General features: G+C 39.8%; 1 long non-coding RNA gene across 1 annotated transcript in view; it reads left to right on the forward strand.

The window, feature by feature from the left end:
- LOC133521794 (uncharacterized) overlaps window positions 1–22,459 on the forward strand; it is a 48,324-nt gene extending 25,865 nt beyond the window's left edge. Inside the window, exons 5-7 of the long non-coding RNA XR_009799934.1 lie at window positions 15,175–15,319; window positions 17,614–17,740; window positions 20,905–22,459. This is a non-coding gene — a long non-coding RNA (uncharacterized LOC133521794). The remainder of the gene's footprint in view (window positions 1–15,174; window positions 15,320–17,613; window positions 17,741–20,904) is intronic.
- The last annotated feature ends 1,634 nt before the right edge of the window (window positions 22,460–24,093 follow it).

Raw genomic sequence — 24,093 nt, forward strand, 5'->3', positions numbered from 1 at the left:
CATATAGGAACTCTTATAACTAGTTTCGCTATGTCTGTCTGTCATACTTTTTCTCCTGTCTAAACCTCTAAATTTCAAACAATATCTGTTATTATATTAATCGTAGAGGAAGATGATGTCTCTACATAAGTACTATCTTCAATGCAGGGGTCCATTCTAGAAATAACCCAGGTATATATATAAATGTACATTGCTCTGCATATACTCAAAATGAATTACCCTCCTTTATACAGTAATTGAGTAAAAAGGGTAAAATTAAGCTCCTCAAAAGTAGACTAAAAATAAAGCGCAACCTCACTTCAAATACACTGGCATGAGTACCTAAATAAGGGAGCCGACGGACGCACCGGCGCGGGGGCGTGATCCGATCAGCCCGGATGAACCGGACTTACTCATGTCCGGGCATCCGGGGAAACAGATGGGGGCAGCCAATCGTGCTGTGAGATTTCATTTTAGGGCCTGTTTTAGGGACGCAAATGGGATTTTGAGGAATGTCAGTCGAAAAAGGAACGTAAGGTAGGTTGGAGCTAGAAGTCAATTTAGCTTTTATTTCGAAATCAAATGTCTATTTGGGATATACATATGTGAAGAAAACTTATGTATTCACTTAGTACTCCAACATCGTCAATTCCAAATGGACTTTTTGCTACACGTGGAAGGCTATGTCACCGGTTGAAATTTTCATAGAAAAATATATGACGTCATTTGGTTTCTGACCATCTGAGGTCTGACTTATGACATACCTGGCGGATAAAAAATGTCAATATGAAGTTAGTGAGATGTCATCCGGATGAATCACTCAGACTAAGCAGATACTAGTAACAGTTAGTTATGTTTCAGTAGTTTTGGCAACTTAAATTGTCTAAAAGTTATGCATGTCGGGGTATCGGGGGGCCGAACAGGCGTGTTTGAAGGCGTGTCTGACATATTGATGTCGTGTGGGCGTGCACGTGCAGGTTTCCACGAAATAATAAATCACACAATACAATCAAATCACTGTATTCATTGTTTTAATTAACTAACACCAAAAATATTCGATGATTACAGAAATAAATCACGATTAAGAGCCAATGGGTTTGTAAGCGACCATCTCGTGCGGGGCGCTGTCAACGAATGACGACCCGCGCCGCCATGACACTTACAACTCCATTCGGAACTACCCGCTCTTAGAATCTATCAACTTGTCAATGTCAATAACAATCACAATAACCCGTTTAAATAATTTTACAATTCAAAAATAATCGAATCAAATAAAGCGCGCGCCGTTGTGGATATAATTTTTTCAACATTAAGAATCATTCTGAAGTACAAAATAAGTAAAAGTATGTTTTTTTGTCGTATATTTAAAACGCTTAATAATGATACCATTCATAAAAATAAATAAATTTAAAGATTTACAAACTACTTTAACATAAATTGTTTGCATAATAAATAATATATCACTCCTAACTACACCTCGTGCAGGTACCATCAGCCGTCAGTCGCTTTATCAATGAATTCATTCGAAGCTCGAGCAGAATTTCGCAGCTCACTGTACCTAAAACCTACATTCTCTTCCAATTTGTTAATCAAAATGTTGATGAAGTAATAAATTAAAAGTACACACCGAGTCCTGGTTTAATCCACGTTTAAAGCAGTCCAACTTCTGCAAATCCACGTGCCTTTGCTCATAACTAATGCAAGTCCCGTCTGACTGTCTCGGTCTGTTTCGCTTTTTCTGGGCTGTTCCCATCGCCAAGTGTTTCTTTATAATCTAACCAGAATAGTCTGATCTCTGACAATTAATAGTTATTATGGGTTCGGAGATCAAGTCATACTAGGGCTGGCGACAACGTACAAGTAGTAACAGTAATTTGTGATTAGGTAGCTCTTTTCCCAGTTACGTGGGCAATACTGAAAGTTCCTGTAATGAGCCACTTAGGAATGACGTAGTAAACGAAATAATAAAGTAAAAGAAAGTATTGTTTTAATAGCTAACTCCTTGACAATTTTTTGAGGTACAATTAATTTGGGTGTAATGTGTATTTTAGGAATGCTGTCAGTTTGAAAATTTTATGGCGTGCTTTTTAATTTAAATTTAAAGTCGATAAATTTTTCGTGCTAGAATTTATACGTCTTCGAATATTATCTTATAATGTTACTGTTTGTGGTAGGTTTTTTAAATTTTGGCGTTCTCATATTTACCTTACGGATGATAATAAAGAAAAAACTTTTTCAACTGCGATCCTACAAATTAAAATTGCAGCATGATAACTTAGATACAAAAAAATCGAATAAATTAGCACATTTAGACCACATTAGGTATCCATAAGTTAAACAGAGTCATGAAGATTAATCATAAAATAAAATGTAACATTTTTACTACAGTTTCTGAAATTATGGGAACTTAACCGTTTTTAAAGATTCACGGTTAGTTCTACTACATTTGGGTACTTTCAGTATGACCTAAGAGCTTACTTTAATTATATATATCTTTAATGCTATGTAAATAGGACTAACTCCCATGAATGTTGAGGTTTTTAAGTGCGTCTTTGCTTAATTAGGATTCTATACCAGAAAATTGCTACACCGATCCAGTGGAATTGCCGTCTGCGGTTTTCCGGACCAATACGACCTCCAAGCCTTTCCTGCCATGCCCTGTCAAAGGCTGGCAACGCACTTAGAACCCCTCTGGTGTTGCAGATGTCCATGAGTGGCGGTAATCGCTTACCATCAGGTGATTCGACGTTTCGGCTCGTTTGCCTCCTATATCATTTAAAAAATGCTAAACTTTTACTGTTTTGTGAACACTTTTCGGCTCTGTAGTCGGGGTCACTTTCAACTTTTCCTAGATAAATGTTATTGCTGAATATAATAGATGAAAACCAAAAATGGTAAAGGAAAATACATTTCCAAATAAGATCACTTTTTTGGACGATACAATCAAAGCTAACGACTCTGGTACATACATATCCCATTTTTAGGGTTCCGTACCAAAAAGCAAAAAGGTACAAAAGGAACCCTTATGGTGCGATTCTGTCCGTCCGTCTGTCACAACGCTAAATATCTCCAGAACCCCTTAAGCTATCAATTTGAAATTTGGAATAGTTATGAACAACGCTAACCCAGACACATTGAAAGTATTATTTTGTTATTTTATTTTTAATAACTATGGGAAATGCCCAATATGAAGAGGGGGCAAAATATCAAAGTCTAGTGACTAGGTCAAGTGGGGTATCATTTGAAAGAACTCAAATTGAACATTCCAAACCTTTTTTTTTGTAGTGGAAAAAAATTGATTTATGGAGGAAATGGTGAAAAAAAAATACCATTCCCCCCCCTTATCGCCGAATTTTACGAATGAAAAATTATGAAATTTTTACATAATATTAACATTACTATAAATTTTACAGGAAAAATATAATCAGACCTCTATCTTGGTAACTTTTTTTAAATTAACAAAAAACATTTCCGAATTCAGTTTGCAATTTGACCAACTATTTGTGTTTATTTGTGTTCATTTCACTGGAAATTGCTATGAGATTATATCGTCGGTATACTTCAAAAACATGATAACTGACAAAATGATCAAGAATTAGTTGTATATACAGTTTTGTTCAATTTTTATTGTTTTAAATGTATATGTGGCTTTTTTTAATTTATTTGTATTATTTACAAAGTTACAGAGTGTAAAAAAATAATAACAGACAAAAAATGAAACATAATATTCACGTAAAAATAATAAGGGTATTTAAAACTATCTATCCCATAAAACTGGTCAAGCAAAAGATATAAAGTAACGTTTACATGTTTTACGATGAGATTTCTACGACCTGAAGGATCTCGCAGAAAACACTATTATAAACCGATTCTGATGGAAAAAATGTACAATGGTTAAAAATTAAGCAACTGAGGTATAAGAAAGGACACTCTGACTAAATATACTATAGGTACAGTATGTCGAACGACTTTTCCTGTATAAATGTTTGTGGTGGAAATACTCGTACTCCTGCTCGTCTGACAAGAAAATCTAGTCTTCAACATATAAATCAAGATAGTGATCACCTCGTTAATTTGTGCAAAAAGGGAGTGATACCCGAAGAGTACCACGGGTATTACATGGCATTAAAAACTATTAATGCAATAGACCCTGCTCCAGAACCCGGCGATGATGATTCGTGTTCGAAAGATGATGAACAATAAAATAAAGAAGAAACTTCGTTTTATAGATACCTATTTTTGTATAAGAGTAATATTCATTTTTGTTATTAAGAGTTCCCGATTTCGTTTTTTTTTCTAAATCTCTATTAAATATGTATATTCATTATTCTTATAAAAAACAAGAGTTTTTCAAAATATATTTTTCTCATAGATTACAAGCAAATTATAAAAACTAACGTAGTAATAAAAAATAATAAATGACATCCAACGTGTTTTTATTTACAGGTAAACAGATATAAGTGACCCTATTCTAGCAATTTTTGACTATTTCCTCCATACGTGAATAAATATGGACAGCAAAACACTCCTTATTAACTAACTTATTGCACACCATTAATATTTTTTATTTTAAATAATAGTTATACACAAAAATTTATTTATTTTACATACAGGCAAAACATAATAACTAACACGTCCCATTTTTTTATAGGTCAATATTTTATAGTTTTCGATAAAAAAATTTAAAAAGTACCATTTTAAGACAATGTTTACATCCCAAAATTTTAAGTGTTAAACTAAATTAGTAAAGCTTCGGTTTTTAAATACCCACATTTGAGGATCAAACTTTCAACTCGCGTTTTCTCGAAACTATGTTTCTGTCAGTTATCATGTTTTTGAAGTATACCGACGATATTAAAGACACCTTTTTTCAAATAAAATAACAGTTTTGAAATCGGTTCACATGATAGAGAATTATCCACCAAAAACCAACATACGTGCATTACATTTTCATCATTTTCATCAGTTAAACAATTTGCCGATAGATGGCGCTATATACAATTATGCTTACAAATAGTACATCTGATCAAAAGCCTTTCGCCTTTATAGTTACACGAGATAATTCAAAGTTTGTACGGAACCCTCGGTGTGCGAGTAAAAAGAACTCGCACTTAACCGGTTTATTTCTTATTTGAGTCACAAGTACTGAAAAAATGTATTCCGCCTGTAAAGGTGCCACGTAAAAATTAGCTTCAGGTTCCCTTAACTTTGCGATGTCTGCAGGAATAACGCGAAAGAGTTTGCTAAAAAATGTGTATGACCCTAAATTAGTAAAATCAGACTGCATTACGAATTACATAGCATAAATTTACAGTCGTTTTAATCTACAAGATTGTCACAAAATTAACATTTTCACTAAGAGCGAAACAGATGCTAAAATATTCTAATTGTAATAATTTGGTACAATTTGAGTCTATGATACTCGGTTAACGCTGAGCGTTTTAGCCGAAACCGGAACTTTTATTTCACGTTTTGATTTTTGCCAAGAGTCAGTAACGAGCATGTTACATATCGGAATTTGCAAGGGTCCATATGCTACGGTAACCAGTCAGATAAATATGAAAATGTCGAAATGAATAGATGTTGTCTCTCCCATTTTCGCTCAACATCTCAGCCGAAAGACGTCCACTGCTGGACAAAGGCCGGCAGGATCTCCACAACGAACGGACATTCGCAGCCCTCAACCAATGGTTTCCCGCGACTTTCACCAATTCGTCTGTCACCAACAGTTGGCCAAATATGGACATCACTAGAGCGCTCTGCGGAAACGTCTTAATCTAATAAATATTTCATACCGGCCCACTGATATTGCTAGAAATGTGGCCTGGTTTCTTATTTTCAATTATAGTTATAATATAATAAACCGGCCAAGAGCATGTCGGGCACTGCTCAGAGTAGGGTTCCGTAGTTACTCTTCCGTCACAATAAGCTAAACTGGAGCTTAAAGTACTTATAGTAGATTGTTAACCAAGGGATGAACTGTGGATGTACGTCTTTTTACTATGAACGGGAAACTTTTTACGATAACTCAAAAACAGCTATTAAACTGATCATGTCCGCTATAGTTTCCATTTAATGTCTTTCTTAAGCTCTACTTCCACGATCTGTTTCATATTTTTGGACCTATGGTTCAAAAGTTAGAGGGACACATTTTTTTTTCTTTCCGAGCGATTATGTCCGAATATATTCACTTTATCAAAAAATGTTTGTTGAAGACCCCTATTAGTTTTGAAATACCTTTCCAACGACATCCCACACTGTAGGGTTAAAGCAAAAAAAAAATTCACCCCACTTTACGTGTAGGGGAGGTACCCAAAAGAAAATAGATTTTATTGTACCACTTTGTCGGTTTTATTGATTTATATGTCCGTGCCAAATTTCAGCTTTCTAGCACTAACGACCACGGAGCAAAGCCGCGGACAGACAGACAGACGGACATGGCGAAACTATAAGGGTTCCTAGTTGACTACGGAACCCTAAAAAGTATAAAAGTAAGTATGCTTTGTTTTGACTTTCTCTAGGTTTTTAGGGTTCCGTAGCCAAATGGCAAAAAACGGAACCCTTATAGATTCGTCATGTCCGTCTGTCTGTCCGATTATGTCACAGCCACTTTTTAGGGTTCCGTAGTCAACTAGGAACCCTTATAGTTTCGCCGTGTCTGTCTGTCTGTCTGTCTGTCTGTCTGTCCGAGGCTTTGCTCCGTGGTCGTTAGTGCTAGAAAGCTGAAATTTGGCATGGATATACCTATAAATCAACAAAGCCGACAAAGTCGTACCATAAAATCAAAAAAATTTTTTTTTAGGGTACCTCCCCTACACGTAAAGTGGGGGTGAACATTATTTTTTGCTTCAACCCTACAGTGTGGGATATCGTTGGAAAGGTCTTTCAAAACGAATAGGGGTCTTCAACTAACGTTTCTTGATAAAGTGAATATATTCGGAGATAATTGCTCCGAAAAAAAAAAAATGTCCCCCCCTCTAACTTTTGAACCATAGGTCCAAAAATATGAAAAAAATCTTGGAAGTAGAGCTTAAGAAAGACATTAAATGAAAACTATAACGGATATGATCAGTTTAGCTGTTTTTGAGTTATCGCAAAAAGTTTCCCCTTCATAGTAAAAAGACGTACACCCACAGTTCGTCCCTTGGTTAACAATCTACCATACTTTAAGCTCCAGTTTAGCTTATTGTGACGGAAGAGTAACTACGGAACCCTACTCTGAGCATGGCCCGACATGCTCTTGGCCGGTTTTTTATATTAAGTCGGTGGCAAACAAGTACACGGCCTGCTTTATGGTAGGCAGTCTCCGTAGCCTATGTACGCCTACAACTCCAGAGGAGTTACATGCTCGTCGCCGACCCTAAGACTCTGCACCCTCGTTGAGCTCTGGCAACCTTACTCACCGGCAGGCACTATGAGTAGACCCTACAGTGTTATTTGGCTGCGATTTTCTGTAAGGTGGTGGTACTATTCCATTTGGCGCTGCTCTAGATCTGGAATGACATCCGCTGTGCTGGGCCCTAGGCGAGATGACATTTAGAATGCCCATACTCTCTTTTGGATGTAGTTTAAGGACAAACCCGGGTCCTGCTATAAATAAACATCTGTCTTCCAAGGAAGGAATTCCTTTGGAGTTTTGAATGTAAAAATTTCGATCATATACTGTGTTGGCCGAACGTTGATTAGAATTAAAAATTATTAAATTTAATAATTACAAATTGAACCGTAAACTGTTACCAACACAGGTATCTGAGGGCCTACCGCGAACCACGTTCGACGTGTTACGTCTCTATCGCACTTGTAAGTTCGTACGTTAATGTGACAGGGAGGCACCACATCGAACGTGGTTCGCGGTAAGCTCTCTGTCTACTAACTTTCATTCATATCCGTTTTAGTGCGTAACAATAATAAAATACTCATTACTCAGGTACCTATAGCAATCTTGTTTTACATTTCGATTAGTTACATAGTAGAATAAAAATATCTTCAACTCTTATGTTGACTGAGTTTTTATTCTTCTTTGTAAGCAGGTTTAAACTATGTTTACACACGGCATTAACCTTCCCGCGATCTAAATTACACGATGTATTCATAAAAGACAGGCCCCAGAGCCCGTATCCATAAGGCCAATGTAAATGGCCAGGATCTTATACAAAAAGCCCGAGGCTTACGCTTAAGCCGTGAAATATGTACTCCACAATTTCTGAAGCATGAATGTTGGATCATGAAATTGACAACAGCGAGGTGGATTAGAGACTTAGGTACGTATTCATTTAAACGTGCTTTTTGTTATGAGAATAGCTGTTAAATTGAAAATTTTATTTACAATAACAGTATACACAAGTGATATATACAGTGGTATTACTATAGCTTTAATCTAAAATAGGCCATTGAGGCATTGTGCCAAGGATGCTGGCGGCATTTTCTCGTTGTATAGCAATGCTGACACGTTGTGCGAGGAAGTCGCCAGCTCTTCGGTCACCAGTTACGTCAACCAGATGCTTCACGATTTCTGCAAAAAACTTGTGCGCGTTGGGACCCCATGGACCTAGAGTTACGCCAAATGATACAAAATACTCTTTACAGAGGCTCTTATGTTTATTAAGTTTTAAAATTTCGGCGCTTTGCGCCGCTCCGCCCGCTTTTACATTAGTCCTTTGGAGGTGGGACGGTGCCAGTGTGTCTACGCAGGTAGCATCGCACACTAACGTGCGTCCCAAGCTCCAACGAACTAGGGACACCCCATCAGGCCTCTTGCCATCATCTCTGATAATGCTAGTCGGCTCAAGAAGAGAATGTGCCTGCACATTGATGGTGGCAACAGACCGATGTCCATCGAACCTGCACTTTAATGATAAGAAAATCCATGCGTCATAAAAATTAAATAAATAACTGTACATTTTACCGAATTCGTTATGATAGAAGATTTTTTGCAGCATATAAATAAAAAAGTCGGCAAAGATGATGTTGGGCCATGCACAGTGTAGGGTTTCGTAGTTACCATTCTGTCAGAACAGACCACACGAGGGCTATTAATTAGTAAGTATCATGTACATTGCAAGCACCTTCGCAGCACCTCGTACGTCTTTTACTAAGAACAGAAGACTTTTGCAATAACTCTAAAACGCCTGGACCAATCATGTTCGTTTTTACTAAGCTATTTTCATATTTTTTGGACCCATGGGTCAAAAGTTAGAGGGGGGGGGGGGGGCATATATTTTTTTTCTTCCGGAGCGATTATTTCTGAAAATATTAAATTTATCAAAAAATAGTTTTTGGAGACCCTCATTTGTTTTAATATACTTATCGTATTGGAACAAAGCAATTTTTTTCACAATATTTCATTTTGTATGGGAGGTACACAAAAAAAAAAATTAATTTTTTTTTTACCATTCTGTCGGCATGCATGATTTATGTAAGTATCCATGCCAAATTTCAGCTTTATAGCACTAACGATCACGGAGCAAAGCCGCGGACGGACGGACAGACGGACATGGCGAAACTATAAGGGTTTCTAGGTGACTACGAAACCCTACACACTCATACTCATACTCATTTATACAAAGATGAAGTTATGGTTGTATGGTCAGGGTTATGTACTATCCACTGGGATCTCGTAAATAATAATGCAGACTTACAGTTCAAGTGGTATACTTCATTAAAGTACACGGAAAATCCATACACAAGCAATACAGAAGGCACAGAAGGGTAGAACACACAGGCACAGTTTTAAAGTAGAAGTAGAACAGTTCAGAAGATAGAAATAGGTAACGTAAACAAGCGGGAAGCGAAAAGCAAAACAATAAGGTCGCAGCAAAGGAGACATGCGTTCCGCGTCGTATCATGGCAATGACTGTCAAATGACCTCTGCTGCGCGAACGCCGGGCCTAGCTACAAGACCAGTTTTCTTTAGGGCGGAGGTGAGGTCGATAGTATCGATAGTCGATACGGTTTATCGATATTGACGTAGGTGTGTATATAAGTTTAGGAAATGTATAAATATAATATAGGTATAGGAAAATGTGTAAGTGTAAATGTGAAATGTGTATATGTACCTACACCACCCCCCACCAGAGTCCCTCAGGGACGATAATAATCAGGAAATTGTATTGTACGGCCTGAACGAGTTCTTTTAGTTTCAGGTACCTGAGGTGTTTCTGTCACAGGAGCGGTAGTGTCCTTGACATTGTCAAGCATAAAAGCTGGCTTGAGCCGGTCAATGGACACTGTCACTTCCTTGTTATTGAGAAGAATTTTAAAAACTTTGTCTTCTCTGACGAGTACTTTATGTGGGCCGGAGTAAGCTGGAGTGAGGGAACCTCTAATAGTATCATCGCGAAGGAAGACATGACTACAGGTTTCCAGTTCCTTGTGTACAAATACCTTGGGCTTACAATGTCGTGAAGCAGGAACAGGTCGTAGCTTCTCCATGTAGCCTTTGAGTCTGGCGGAAAAGTCGGATATATCCGAAGTTGTACCAGCGCTCGGCTCCCAGAACTCCCCGGGGAGTCTCAATGGCTCTCCATAAACCAGTTCAGCCGAAGATCCTTGCAGGTCTTCTTTGAAGGATGTACGTATTCCCAACAGGACCCACGGCAACGACTCAGTCCATCTGTCATTTGCATGACAGACGATAGCCGCTTTCAGCTGACGGTGGAACCGTTCCACCATACCGTTGCAAGCAGCATGGTATGCTGTCGTCCTTTTATGCTCGAATCCGGCCATCCTAGCTAAGCATTGAAATAGGGCCGATTCAAATTGACGGCCACGGTCAGTTGTAATGCTTGTAGGACAGCCGAACCGAGCAATCCAGGAGGACAGCAGTGCTTTTGCAACGGTTTCTGCCGTGATATCTTCTATCGGCACTGCCTCTGGCCAGCGAGTAAACCGGTCTACTGCTGTGAGGCAATACCGATAGCCCTGGGAAAGCGGGAGAGGCCCGACCAGGTCTATATGGATCTGTTTGAAGCGGGCGCGCGGTAAGTTAAAAGTGCCCAGCGAGGAAGTCACATGACGGGTGACTTTAGCTCGCTGGCACGGCAAGCAGGAACGCGCCCACTCCCTGCAATCTTTTTTAACACCTGGCCAGACAAAACGCTCGGAAACTAGCTTCGCCGAAGCGCTACAACCAGGATGGCTTAGGGAATGGAGGCTATCAAAGACCTTCTTCCGTAGAAACTTAGGTACGTAAGGCCTGGTAGCCAGTGTACCGACGTCGCAGTACAAAGGGGATTGGCTTCCAGGAACATAAAGTTTCTGCAGATGCAGTGATGAACCACTGCTCAGGAGCTGTTGAAGTTCGGGGTCGGAGGCTTGGTGTTGGGCTATTGTCTCGAGGCTTACAGGTGCTTCTAGTTCCTCAATTCGCGACAACGCATCCGCGACTACGTTGTCTTTGCCACTTATGTGGCGGATGTCTGTCGTGAATTGAGATATGAAGTCAAGGTGTCTATACTGCCTAGGCGAACAGTTACTCTTCCTTTCATGGAAGGCGAAACTGATTGGCTTGTGGTCAGTGTACACAGTGAAGTGACGAGCCTCGAGCATGTGCCTGAAATATTTTACCGCCTCGTATATGGCCAATAGCTCTCTGTCGTAGGGCGAGTATTTGGCCTGAGAGGGGCTGAGCTTTCTGGAAAAGAAGGCTAGCGGTTCCCAAGCGCCATTTTTAAATTGTTGTAGTACCGCACCAAGAGCCTTGTCGGAAGCATCCGTGACCACCGCTAGATTTGCAGTGCAATCAGGGTGCGCCAGCATCGCTGCATTCGACAAGCTCTCCTTACAGGATTGAAATGCTTTCAACGTATCTCCAGTAAGGTTGACTGCTTGCGATCCCTTCACAGAACCTGTCAGCAGTGCGTGCAGCGGGGCTTGTATCTCGGCTGCTCGAGGAAGAAACCTCCTATAAAAGTTGATCATGCCCAAGAAGGCCCGTAGCTGCTTGATGTTAGTTGGTGGTGGGAAGTCCATGACTGCCTGAACCTTCGACTCGAGGGGTTTACATCCGGTGGCTGAAATCAGGTACCCTAGAAATGTTACCTCTTGAGCTCCTAAGACGCACTTTGAGGTATTTACCAGCATGCCGTACTGCTTCAGCCTAGCAAAGATTACGCGCAGATGTTCCTCGTGCTCTGCCTCGCTCCTAGAATATATTAGGAAGTCGTCTAGGTAAGCGTATACAAAATCGAGGCCCCTGGTAAGCTCGTCGACGAACCGTTGAAACGTTTGACCCGCATTGCGTAGACCAAACGTCATAAACGGGAACTCGAATAACCCGAAGGGGGTCGTGATGGCGGTTTTCGCGATATCGTCGGGACTGACAGGTATCTGATTGTAAGCTTTTTCCAAGTCTAGTGTACTAAAGATTTTACAACCAGCTATATCATACGAAAAATCATGGATGTGCTTAATCGGGTACCTGTCAGGCACTGTGCGAGCATTTAGGCTGCGATAGTCTCCGCAGGGCCGCCATCCGTTGCCCTTCTTCGGGGCCAGGTGGAGGGGTGACGACCAAGAGCTCTCCGACGGCCTGGCTGTACCACAAGCCAGCATAATCCGGAACTCTTCCTGGGCGATTTTCAGCTTGTCAGGAGCTAAACGACGGGGTGGTAAGGAAACTGGGGGACCTGGTGTGGTGCGTATATGGTGGACTGTGTTATGGGGTATGTTAGTGTTTTGTTTGCCAGCTGGTCGAGTAATTTCGGGAAATTCGTCAAGAATTTTGTGATACCGGGACTCGCCAGTTACGACTTTAACGGAAAACACGTCTTTACAATTGGCTGTGGTGCCGATGGCAGCTATTAAAGTTAACATGTCAATCAAGCGCTTATTGGGACAATCTACTAGCAGATTATAATGATTAAGAAAATCTACACCAATGATTGGCTTGGTAACATCAGCCACTACAAAACGCCATACAAAAGATCTGCGCAAGCCAAAATCTAAATCTAAAGTTAAATAGCCGTAGGTAGCAATATTAGAACCATTTGCAGCGCTCAGATTATACCCAGTCCTAGAACGACGATCACACAACGCCGACCGTGGATAGACGCAGAGGTCGCTTCCAGTATCGACTAAAAACTGCGTCTTTGAAGTGCGGTCGGTGACGAACAGGCGACCAGTAGATGTCGATGGGCAATCGTCAGTCGCCATTATCGACTGCCCCTTTCGTTTTCCGCCGGCTTGAAGTCGCATGGTCGAACACACTTGCTGGCCTGGTCTCCAAACTTCCCGTGGTACCAGCAGAGAGGATATTTGCGATAGTTCGACTGGGATCGTTGCCTGGATGCGTTACGCTTGCCTGGAGGTGCGCGCGCCCTGGATCTGCTACTCCTGCCCAATGCGGATGCCTGGAACTGCTGGAACTGTTTCCTTAGCTCTGCGATTTCTCTGGCAATATCGCTGGGAACTGAACTCGCAGCTCCGCTACCCACAGCGGCCACTTTCGGAGAAGAACTGGCCAAGTCGTTGACACGATCAGCTAGGTCGCAGACGTCTTCATGCGAAGCCGAAGATGGCTGGCCCGCGAGCACCATCTGCACACCGTGAGGAAGGCGGGTCATCCAAATAGACCTGATAAAATCATCTGGCACTGCAGGTCCTGCCAGGTCCTTCAGGTGCCGGAAGAAATGCGACGGTTTGCGGTCACCGAGCTCCTCATGCATCAGCAACTGCTTGGTCTTCCTCTCATTGGAAATACCCAGTCTCTTGATCAGCTCGGTTTTAAGCTTGTCGTATCTCTGTGACGCGGGAGGGTTGATAATAAGGTCCTTCACCTCGCGAGCATACTGGTTGTCGAGGTGGGAAATCACATAATTGAATTTTGTGACGTCACTGGTGATACCAGAATTTTGAAATTGACCCTCTACTTGGGCGAACCATATCTCCGGTTCTTCTGCCCAGAACGGTGGCACTTTCACTCCAACCTTAAAAACGTTTGTCGATTCTATCAACTCTGTCGACCCTGTCCCCGCACTATTTCCGGATGCCTCACTCGTACCCAGTGCATCTTTAAATTCCCTATCTTGGCTCATATTTGGGGTCACGTCGGGGTCACCAGTATGGTTGTATGGTCAGGGTTATGTACTATCCACTGGGATCTCGTAAATAATAATGCAGACTTACAGTTCAAGTGGTATACTTCATTAAAGTACACGGAAAATCCATACACAAGCAATACAGAAGGCACAGAAGGGTAGAACACACAGGCACAGTTTTAAAGTAGAAGTAGAACAGTTCAGAAGATAGAAATAGGTAACGTAAACAAGCGGGAAGCGAAAAGCAAAACAATAAGGTCGCAGCAAAGGAGACATGCGTTCCGCGTCGTATCATGGCAATGACTGTCAAATGACCTCTGCTGCGCGAACGCCGGGCCTAGCTACAAGACCAGTTTTCTTTAGGGCGGAGGTGAGGTCGATAGTATCGATAGTCGATACGGTTTATCGATATTGACGTAGGTGTGTATATAAGTTTAGGAAATGTATAAATATAATATAGGTATAGGAAAATGTGTAAGTGTAAATGTGAAATGTGTATATGTACCTACAAAGTGTACTGTATAATTAATTCTACACGCCTAGACTCCTTAACTCAAAAAATCTTTTTAATTTAAGATTAGTAGTTAAGTTAGAAAAAATGCATGTTTTTTTGATATGAAATAAACAGATAATTTTTTTTTTTAAGAGAATTTTAAATACAGGTGGATTGTCAAAGAAAACTTTTTTCCTTATTACCGGGCATCGGCGAAAGTTTGTGACGTCTGTATACCTTTGGCCCTTGATCTTTAGATGGCGCCACTTAAACACCTATCAGTGAACGAATAAAGATCAAAGTCAAATGGCGTTCTAAAAGTTTTAATCATGTGTCGAAAGATGGCAGTAAATTTACTGTGGGTACAAAGTTTTCTTTGATAATCCACCTCTATTCCAATTTATCTTTGCCTAGAGTAATCTAAATGGTATTTTTCTTATTTTATGCATGTTAATTATAAGATGTAATGATTTAAAAAAGATGTGTCCCACCGAATTTTTTTTGCGGTTTAATTCTTCTCGGGTCAGAGGTGTAGGGTTAGAGCCGGTGTAGCTTTATATGATATTCATAAACGCATTGTAATATGCTTACTTGATGAATGAACTATCTGTTTCTTTATCAATATTTTTAGTTGTTACCAAAATAACAGATTTTTTACATTTCCAGCATACCAAACCGTGGGGCGTTATACGTGCGCAGGTTCCCCATAGTATATATATTAGTATTCCTGCTTTACCTGCTTCTGGCCCTGAACGTGTATTGGACGCGGTTAATTCTACAAGTCGCGTACAAAGCAGTCGTGCATGGTGAAGTGAGTCATAGTTTTGATCTTTCTCTCTCATCTTAGTATTTATCCCTGCTGCACCTTCAGCTATCATTTTCCAGGATTCGCTTTCTGATAATTTCATCCCTAGACACAGGGACGGGCAACCTACTTTGATTTGATGTTGCGGAAAAGTGGAGGAGATTATTTTTTCATTGACATGCTAGTCACTCGGCGTAACGTTTGTATGGAAAATATCGCTAATGTTTCCTAGAGTGATATTTTTTCCATGCAAATAGTCTCGACATTTACCTATCTAGTTTGCCTCTAGATGAATATTTCATGTACATGAGTTCAATATGATCATTATCGATGTCTGTGGGTTTTGCTCGTTTTAATAAGAACTTGAAACAGCGCTAAGAACGGCCAAAAATGCTCCTTAAACAGACGCCTAGTATAAAACCGGCAACAATAAACGCAAACATCAAAACGGTTAAACACAGATAATTTCTTTTTTAATCTGTTCACAAAATTTCGTAGCGATTGGTTTAGTTTCGGAGAGAGAAAATGTTGAAAACAAAACCTCGATTTCTAAGATTTCTACGCAGGTTTTTTTGCCCAAGATGCAGCAGTTGTTCTTATCGCACTAATTTTAGGAGCTGTCGAAGATATTTACCTAAAATTCTCAAATCTAAGAAGGGCTCAGCTGGTATTTAAACTTAAGCCAATACATTCAGGGTTTGCCTCAATGAACAGGCCTGGGTGGAGATGGCATAGCCAGATATTTTTGCTATCGACATAACTCACTGGTTACGGCAAGACGCAGCCCGTATCAGTTTTTCTAGATGAGACCTTAACGCCCGAAGGAGTTAAGGTCTCTCGAGATCAAGAAGATCGTGCAGCTGTTTGAAGTTGCAGGTTTTGATCGAGAGTTGTAGTAGGTGACGATCACAATAGATTAGGGATGGTCGCAGTGATATGTAGACTGTAGAGCCTTACATAGCCCCTGACAAAGAAGAAGAAGAAGGTCAGTTTTTTTGCTGTGACACATTGATCTATACCTGGATGCTTAGGTTCCTGTGCCCTATGTATTGCTCTACCTGATTTGCCTACTTTTGGCCCTGAATGTGTATTGGACTGATTCTATTTAGAAGTGAAGACGTGAGATACGCTACGATAAGTCTGCCAGAGTAGTTGATAAGAACTTGAGTCTTTTAAGTCTATATTTGAAGACCTCAAGGCGTTATTACGCGACTCTGCGCTCAAAAATCTTTCGAGTCTTTTAAGTCCCGAGTCGATTCCTTTATTGAGTTTATTAATTGCATCTTAAAAGGACTTTAGATTTCGAATAAAGAATAAAATCTTATAGGTTTTATCTACGAGTAATATAAAGCAAAATTGTAATTTTTTAATGATTTGTGCATAAGCCATGAATATAATGTGGAGACAATACTTTTTAGAAAACTTTTGTATATACTCGTACATTGAGAATTCTTTTTAAATGCTCAAGTAGACTTGACTCAAGTTTCGACTTAAAGAGAGCCTGAGAAACTGAGTCGAGTCTTATACCAGAGAACTCAAAGGACTTGAGTATAACCAACACTAAACTCTGCAAGCCAAGTGCTACAAAAACTAATGAAAATTGTCATTGCCGTATCGGTGTAAACTTAGTTACATTTGGATTGTAATTGCAGCAGCGTCACTGCTATATAGATCGTGTCATTCACGAAGACAAATGCCCTGACTCGTAATGTCATGTTATTAATGATTAGATTTGATAAATCTGCGTGTCGTCAAGAATTATAACATTACTGGTGTAACATCTTAATGTCGCTGTTAATTTCGTTTACGAATAGCGTTGCTGGCGTTGCCTTATTGCTGTCGCGATTAAAACGTTCAATTCGTTCAAGGACAAAAGACGTTGACGTCGCCCGCTACCCGCTGTGACAATGTTGCCACAGCGAGTAGCGGGCGACGTCGACGTCTTTTGTACAAACGTCTATGTAGAAACGTCACACTAGCGTCTCTTGAGCGTCGTCGTGTAGTCAAATCTATGGCTGCTGCTCGACGCTACGTTAACTTAACTGCACAGCAACGCTATTTTGCATAGCGCTGACTAGACGCCGACGCTCAAAAGACGCTAATATGGGGTGGCTATAAATCTGCGTTAGCAATGCTGCAATAATTTTTTAGTTATAGAAAATACGGAGTTCCTAGGATTATAATATTGTGTCCAAACTAAATATATTCGAATGTCATTGTTAGTCAAGCAGTATAAACTAAACGCAATACTTTATTAAATTGGTATTTTTCTAAATTATTGTTTTTTTTTCTTTTTGCAGACGAAGAAAGACATCCGCAGTTCAAGTTCAGAAGTCAGCGACAAGTCGCTTTCCTCGGATCAAGGCACAAGCACAACCAACGGCACTAGTTATAAGAAATGAAATAAACCCATCATTTTTATTAAAGGTACTAAAGGTTACTAATAAAAATATTATATTTATTATTTTCCGCGTCTTGTATTTAAAAGACAAAGAAGCTATATATTTACATATATATATTTAAACTTTTTACACGTACAGTCTGTGGGCAACATTTACACAAAGGGCCTATAACACGCTGAGAGTTCAGTACAACAACATTCTGAGGATGCTGTTGAAACTGCCGAAGCACTGTAGTGCTTCGGGCATGTTTGCAGAGGCGCGAATAGATGACTTTTACGCCATTAGGCGTAAAAGAATAGCGTCTCTGCTGAAGCGCGTGCGTGGCAGTAGCAACAGCCTCCTGAGGACATTGTCCGAACGTGCCGATTGCCGCCTCACAAAGTACTGGGTTGAGGTGGTGATAGGCAGGGCCAAATAAACCATCTTGCCCCGTGGTCCTCTCTACACGCAGGGATGTATTGTAATAAATAGGAGTGAAAGGGAATCCACGTCCTCAGTCCCTCCTCATTTTCTTGTATCGTCAGGGTGACCACAAAAAACAACTCGACGTTTGCACAACGCGCACTTACTCGTTACCAAAACGGATAAAAATAAGGTGATACTAAAACATAGCGCATTTGCTCGAAAAATTGTTAAAACCAAAGAAAATAAAACTATAGAAGAACAGGGAAGAACGAGCTAGAATATTTAGCGTCTTAATACTTTCTCTTCTTTAAATCCACTAAAACAAGGATTTTGCAGGGAAAGTAGATTTTGAATCCGCAATCGTCGTAGTCGGGTTCCTAATGTTCCTATACCATACCTACGCGCGTAGTCCGATTTTGGTAAAGCAGAATAAGTAATATGGTTTTGTATACAGTTATATAGGTATACGTAGGATGTTTTAATTATGATATTGTCTTCCAACCACGGGCCGCTGGCGTATATACAACTACTTCTCGGGCGCGGCGCCCACATGCTACAAAGTTGAACTAAGCCCGCTGCGAGCGCTCCTGTCCTGGGGCGCCCTCGCCTGCAGCGCTTGAAGTCAACCCTTCGACTGATAAGCCTGACGTATGAGACGCGCTGCGCGCAGCCCAGTGTCAGGTGGTTACGGCGTCCTCATACCTATTCAAAGAGGCGGGCGAAGGCCGACATAAAGTCCTGCCTGGGTACCAAAGGCACCCTCATATTAAAGGGGCAAATTACAGGGCGCTCTGCTCGTGATCCGATGCTCTCGTCTCGTAGTAGGTAGTTGATATAGTCGGGCGACGCCTGATATAGGTACGTGGCGCGGATTTTTTATGTAGTCGGTTTTTAGTTATATAAAGTCCATCGTGAGGTTTACAGTTTGCAGAGATGCAGAGAGAGAAAAATCATATAATGTACGGAACCCTTTCAACGCGAGTCCAACTCGCACATGACCGGTTTTTTTATTCCTTTCATTCTACATTTTTTTAACTTTCTATTAGTCCTGGCTAAATTGTATCTAGGTACACACTACATATACAAAAGTCGGTCCGCGGCCCAGCGCGCGCTTGCATAATTTGTATGGACATAAATACCGAATGTTATTGTTTAGGCTGTTTAACGCGGCTATTTATGGCACTAGTGCGAAAACAAGGCAATAACCGTCGACAAATAGCTACATAAGGGTACAGAAGAGGAAGTATTTAGGTTAGCGGGAAACTTGCTATTTTATTAAAAAATACCGGCAAAAAATATTGTAAGCAGTACAGATAAATTCTTATAATAGGTACGTTTTCCACGCAAGATACGCTACCAACCATTGTCCCGGACACACGTGAGTTTTCTGAAGAAATGTAGCGTTTGTAGCACGGTGGCAATTTTTATCACTTGTTACTGCCTGTCACTTTCGCACTTACTTACTTGTTAGAACGTGACAGGCATAGCGACAAGTAATAAAAATGCGACCGTGCTACAGCCACAGGTGCACTCGTTTATTTTCTGTTATAAAGAACTTAAAAAATAATCATGACCTTAATTCGCTGTCAATTATTAATCATTGCCTAAAAAGTAGTTTTTTGCATTACCTAAAAAATTAGGTATGAGTTGTCTTCATTACCTAAAGGTTGTCTGGAAGAGATCGCTCTTAGCCGATAAAGTTTTCCTGTTGTTTACCTCTCTTTATGTATTCTGTGTGTTTCTTGGTAGGAATATGTATTTTGAGGTATAAAAACACTATAAATATTTTTATAGTGTTTAATTTTTTTCTTACTTTTTCTATCAGGTTAGTAATTATATTTGTGAAGCATTCTACGAGATGTTTTTTTACAATACAATACGAATCCTCTTCATTTCACAACCTCAAAATACATGTTCCTACCAAGAAACACACAGAATACATAAAGATAGGTAAACAACAGGAAAACTTTATCGCCTAAGAGCGATCTCTTCCAGACAACCTTTAGGTAGTGAAGACAACTCATATTTTTTTAGGTAATGGAAAAACTACTTTTTAGGTAATGATTAATAATTGACAGCGAACGAAAAGTAATAACTTTTAAGATATTGTAATATTTCTGTATTATAGTGCCCAAGGCAAGGGTGGCACTTCCATAATAGTTCTTCAAAACTTGACACAGACATTCTAAAATAATCATAAAACTTGTGATCACTTATTTTTAAAGTCTCGTACTTCCTTTTGAAATGACTGCCATCATGATTCATAATAGAAAGATAAGGATTTATCCAACTAACTAACTATAAATAATAATAAATATTATAGGACATTATTACACAAATTGACTAAGTCCCACAGTAAGCTCAATAAGGCTTGTGTTGAGGATACTTACACAACGATATATATAATATAAATATTTATAAATACTTAAATACATAGAAAACACCCATGACTCAGTAACAAATATCCATGCTCATCTCGCGAATAAATGCCCTTACCAGGATTTGAACCCGGGACCATCGACTTCGTAGGCAGGGTCACTACCCACTAGGCCAGACTGGTCGTCAAACTAACTGCTTTGGCTCAGCGATCCAAAAAAGATCTTGGCCTCCGAAACGAGAGAACGCCACCTGTCCCGATCCAGCGCGGTTTCCTGCCATGAATCCCAATCCAATATTTTCTTTTCCTCTGCTTTTTCTTCATGCTTCTTCTTAAAAGCAACAAGAGCAGAATACGTGTGATAGGATCCATGTCGAATTGAAAACTGATCGCAAAATATTTTAAAGATGTACGAGAAGCTGCGGCGTCGTAATCGAACGTGGCACCGCACCTTGCATCTACTCGTACTCAACTCAACATCTGCCCGGCGCGCGGCGCGACCTGCGGTGCCCGGTGCAGTAACGTGTGTTTTCACGACGCGGCAACGTATATTCGCACGGTGGATAACGTGCCGCGCTCCGACACGACACCGCGTCGTTTTACGTTTACGGCGCCTTGTCGTGGACATGTGGCCACGCCCTTAAAGGTCGTAAACATATTTGTCAAAATGTAATACTTAATAAACTTCTGCATATAACTCGTTTGTGTGTTTAAACTGCATTTCAAACCAGCGCTAGTAATGCTCGCTATTCACGGTTCACCTTTTGTGCCCACTGGATGAATACAACTCGTATCCCTGTATATGTATCCGGACATAGCCAGATTAATCACTCGTTTGATTATAGTTTTTCAATCCGATTTTATGTTTGCGTGGATTTAGTTTTCGCGAAAATTGGGAAACATTTTTTACAGCGGCAAACTGTAAATTGAATATTTTTTTAATAAATATGTTATAGACCATTTAATTGCTCCATTTTGCATTAAACAAGGGTCGGTTGGTTTTTAATCAGCTTATCCGATATCACATAATTATGATATTGTATTTAATAACGTCAGTCGAATTGCCGAAGACTCGATTCGAATAATAATTAAGACACGTTTAAGATCTTTAAAAGATCGATAACTAAACGATATGTCAAAATTGACGTTTATTTCGATTCCGCTGTGATCCCATTAAGATCTATCTACGATATTTCTTACGTCAAAGTGACATTGGTTGCCTGAATCGAGCTGCTTTTGTCAATTATGCAACATATAAACGATATCTAAATGAGAACTTATCTAAACCAGAATTTATCGTTATCGTATCTCATTCTTCGAATCGGGCCGGAAGTGCAAAAAGACCTTAGCGAACTCGGCGCCGTCGACTGGACAGAAACGGCTTTGGACAGAGAAGCGGCGGTCTTTGGTGTCGAAGGCCGAGATCCACTTCGGGTCGCTGCGCCACAGCAGTAAGTAAGTACTGATGGTGCAAACGAATGTATGCATCAAAGTTTATATGAAATTGCAAATGCGATTATAATATTACGTCCCAAATAAAAGCAATCCCGGGATTTGCAAAAACTCTCGAAGTTAATTGAGTTTACAAAGAGCTTGGGTTAATGTATGGAATCTGTACGCAAACGAAGTATTTTTAATTAAACTATGCAAATAAAGCAATTTTGTATCGTAAGTATCGGTCCTATTTACTGTTTGCGAAAATCATTAATTAAGCTTAAATTCTGTAAATCCAATCAGTCTCATGAACTAGCAGATTTGTATGCTGCTGAAGAGTTTGATCGAAAGAAAAAAAGGTCAGTAGATAATACTAATGATTAAAATTATATTTTATATTGAATACTTACTTTAAAAATCAGAAACAAAATCAGAATGCTTTATTTGTAAAACATAGGTATTATTAGGGTATAATTTGTACTATTTTAAAGGCTTTTTAGCAGCCAATATGTGCCTACGTTTTTAGCAGTTTATACATTAATATTTTTGTATAGAAATAGATTTAAGATGCCTATTCGTATGTGCCCTTGTTAGTCCTTTCCAAATCATTACTTGTCATCTTATTTAAAATGGATTCAATCTACTTTGAAATCGTTTCAATATATTAAAAGTCTGTCTATTTCAGTGCCAACCTTCGTTTTATTTAAAATGAACATGCCGATAACAAACCCCGAACACTATTACGCGGGTAAACATTTTTGAATCCATCCGTACATTATTGAACGGAAAAGATAGCGAGCTCCGCTAAAGGCATTCATTACTAATTCATCGACTTTAAATAGAATCGAAAACGTGCCAAGTTGGCCGTAACCGCTCGATGCGAGACGCGAAACGTCATGCAATATTAATATTGAAGCGTATTCTGGACTTAGAAAAGTATGAGGGCTCCTCTAAACGATGGCCCAGCGTAAGCCAGTCTAAGGGACGTAGCTATGCGGTGGAATGACATAGCATTGTCACTTACTCCCTCTAACGCATAAATGCGTCCCTTGGACTGGCCTGCGCTGGGCCATCGTGGAGAGGAGCCATGAGGTGGGGTGAGAAAAACACTGGTTCAAGAGAATCATTTGTACGGAATCCTCTTAAGGGGCCCACTGATTACCAGTTCGCCAGTTATTCGCAACAGCTGACAATCGCGAATAACTGACAGGCCGATATCGTCCGGCGAACTGGTAATCAGCGGGTTTTTTTAGAGCCTCTCTAAGCTAGCGTCTCCCGGGCGTCGGCGTTTAGTTGACTAGCCTCGATGCCTGCTGTTTGATGCAACGTTGACGCAACTGCGCAGCGACGCCATTTTCCATAGCGCTGACTAGACGCTGACGCTCAAAAGACGCTAGTGTGTGGTGGCTCTTACAGGCGTATTTTAATCGTAATAAGATGCTTATGTGTTAGAGATCATAAGGATTTTGAAGCTTTGGTGCAAAATTGGTTACACATTTTTAAGATGCATTTTAGACCTATGTTCTTTTTTCCATAGTGCGAAAGTCCTATAAGTCTAATCGATGAAATTAATAGAAAAAGTCCCTAATATTGTTTATTAAATTTTTGCCAGCCGTATTGTGATCTAAATCTTCTCGATCTAGTATTTTAATGTTAAAACATAGCGAAACATAAATATTAAATAAGACTGGAATGAAATATAAATTTTGATTTTGATTTCTTATTTTTCTTAATGCGAAAGTCCCTTGTAGATGGATTGTCCCAGCAGTGGCACGAAGGACTGGATGAAAAAAACGGTAAGCGACATTTAAAAAATGTTTGAACTTGAAATTTAGAATAGGTTGGGATTTAACCCTTTAACGGTATCAGAAATTACGTAAAATTGAACCCCATTGAAATTAAGTTTAAAATTATTGTTATAGGTTGGTCATTTTTGACACGTAAAATCGAAGTTTGCCCGTTTAAGAGTTAAAATATACGTGGTCGGACACAAAACTTCATTAGCGAAGTTTAAAAACAGAATAAAAAAGGAATAAAGAAGAAAAAAGGAAAACGATTCGGGTAGAAGTCATAAGAAATAAGGACTTATTCTTTTATAAGTACTTCTTTTAATTTAGCCCAATGTAAATGTATGACTATGTTTTTCTAAATAAAGACAGAAG

The sequence above is a fragment of the Cydia pomonella genome, chromosome 10, assembly GCF_033807575.1.
Source record: "Cydia pomonella isolate Wapato2018A chromosome 10, ilCydPomo1, whole genome shotgun sequence".
Lineage (NCBI taxonomy): Eukaryota > Metazoa > Arthropoda > Insecta > Lepidoptera > Tortricidae > Cydia > Cydia pomonella.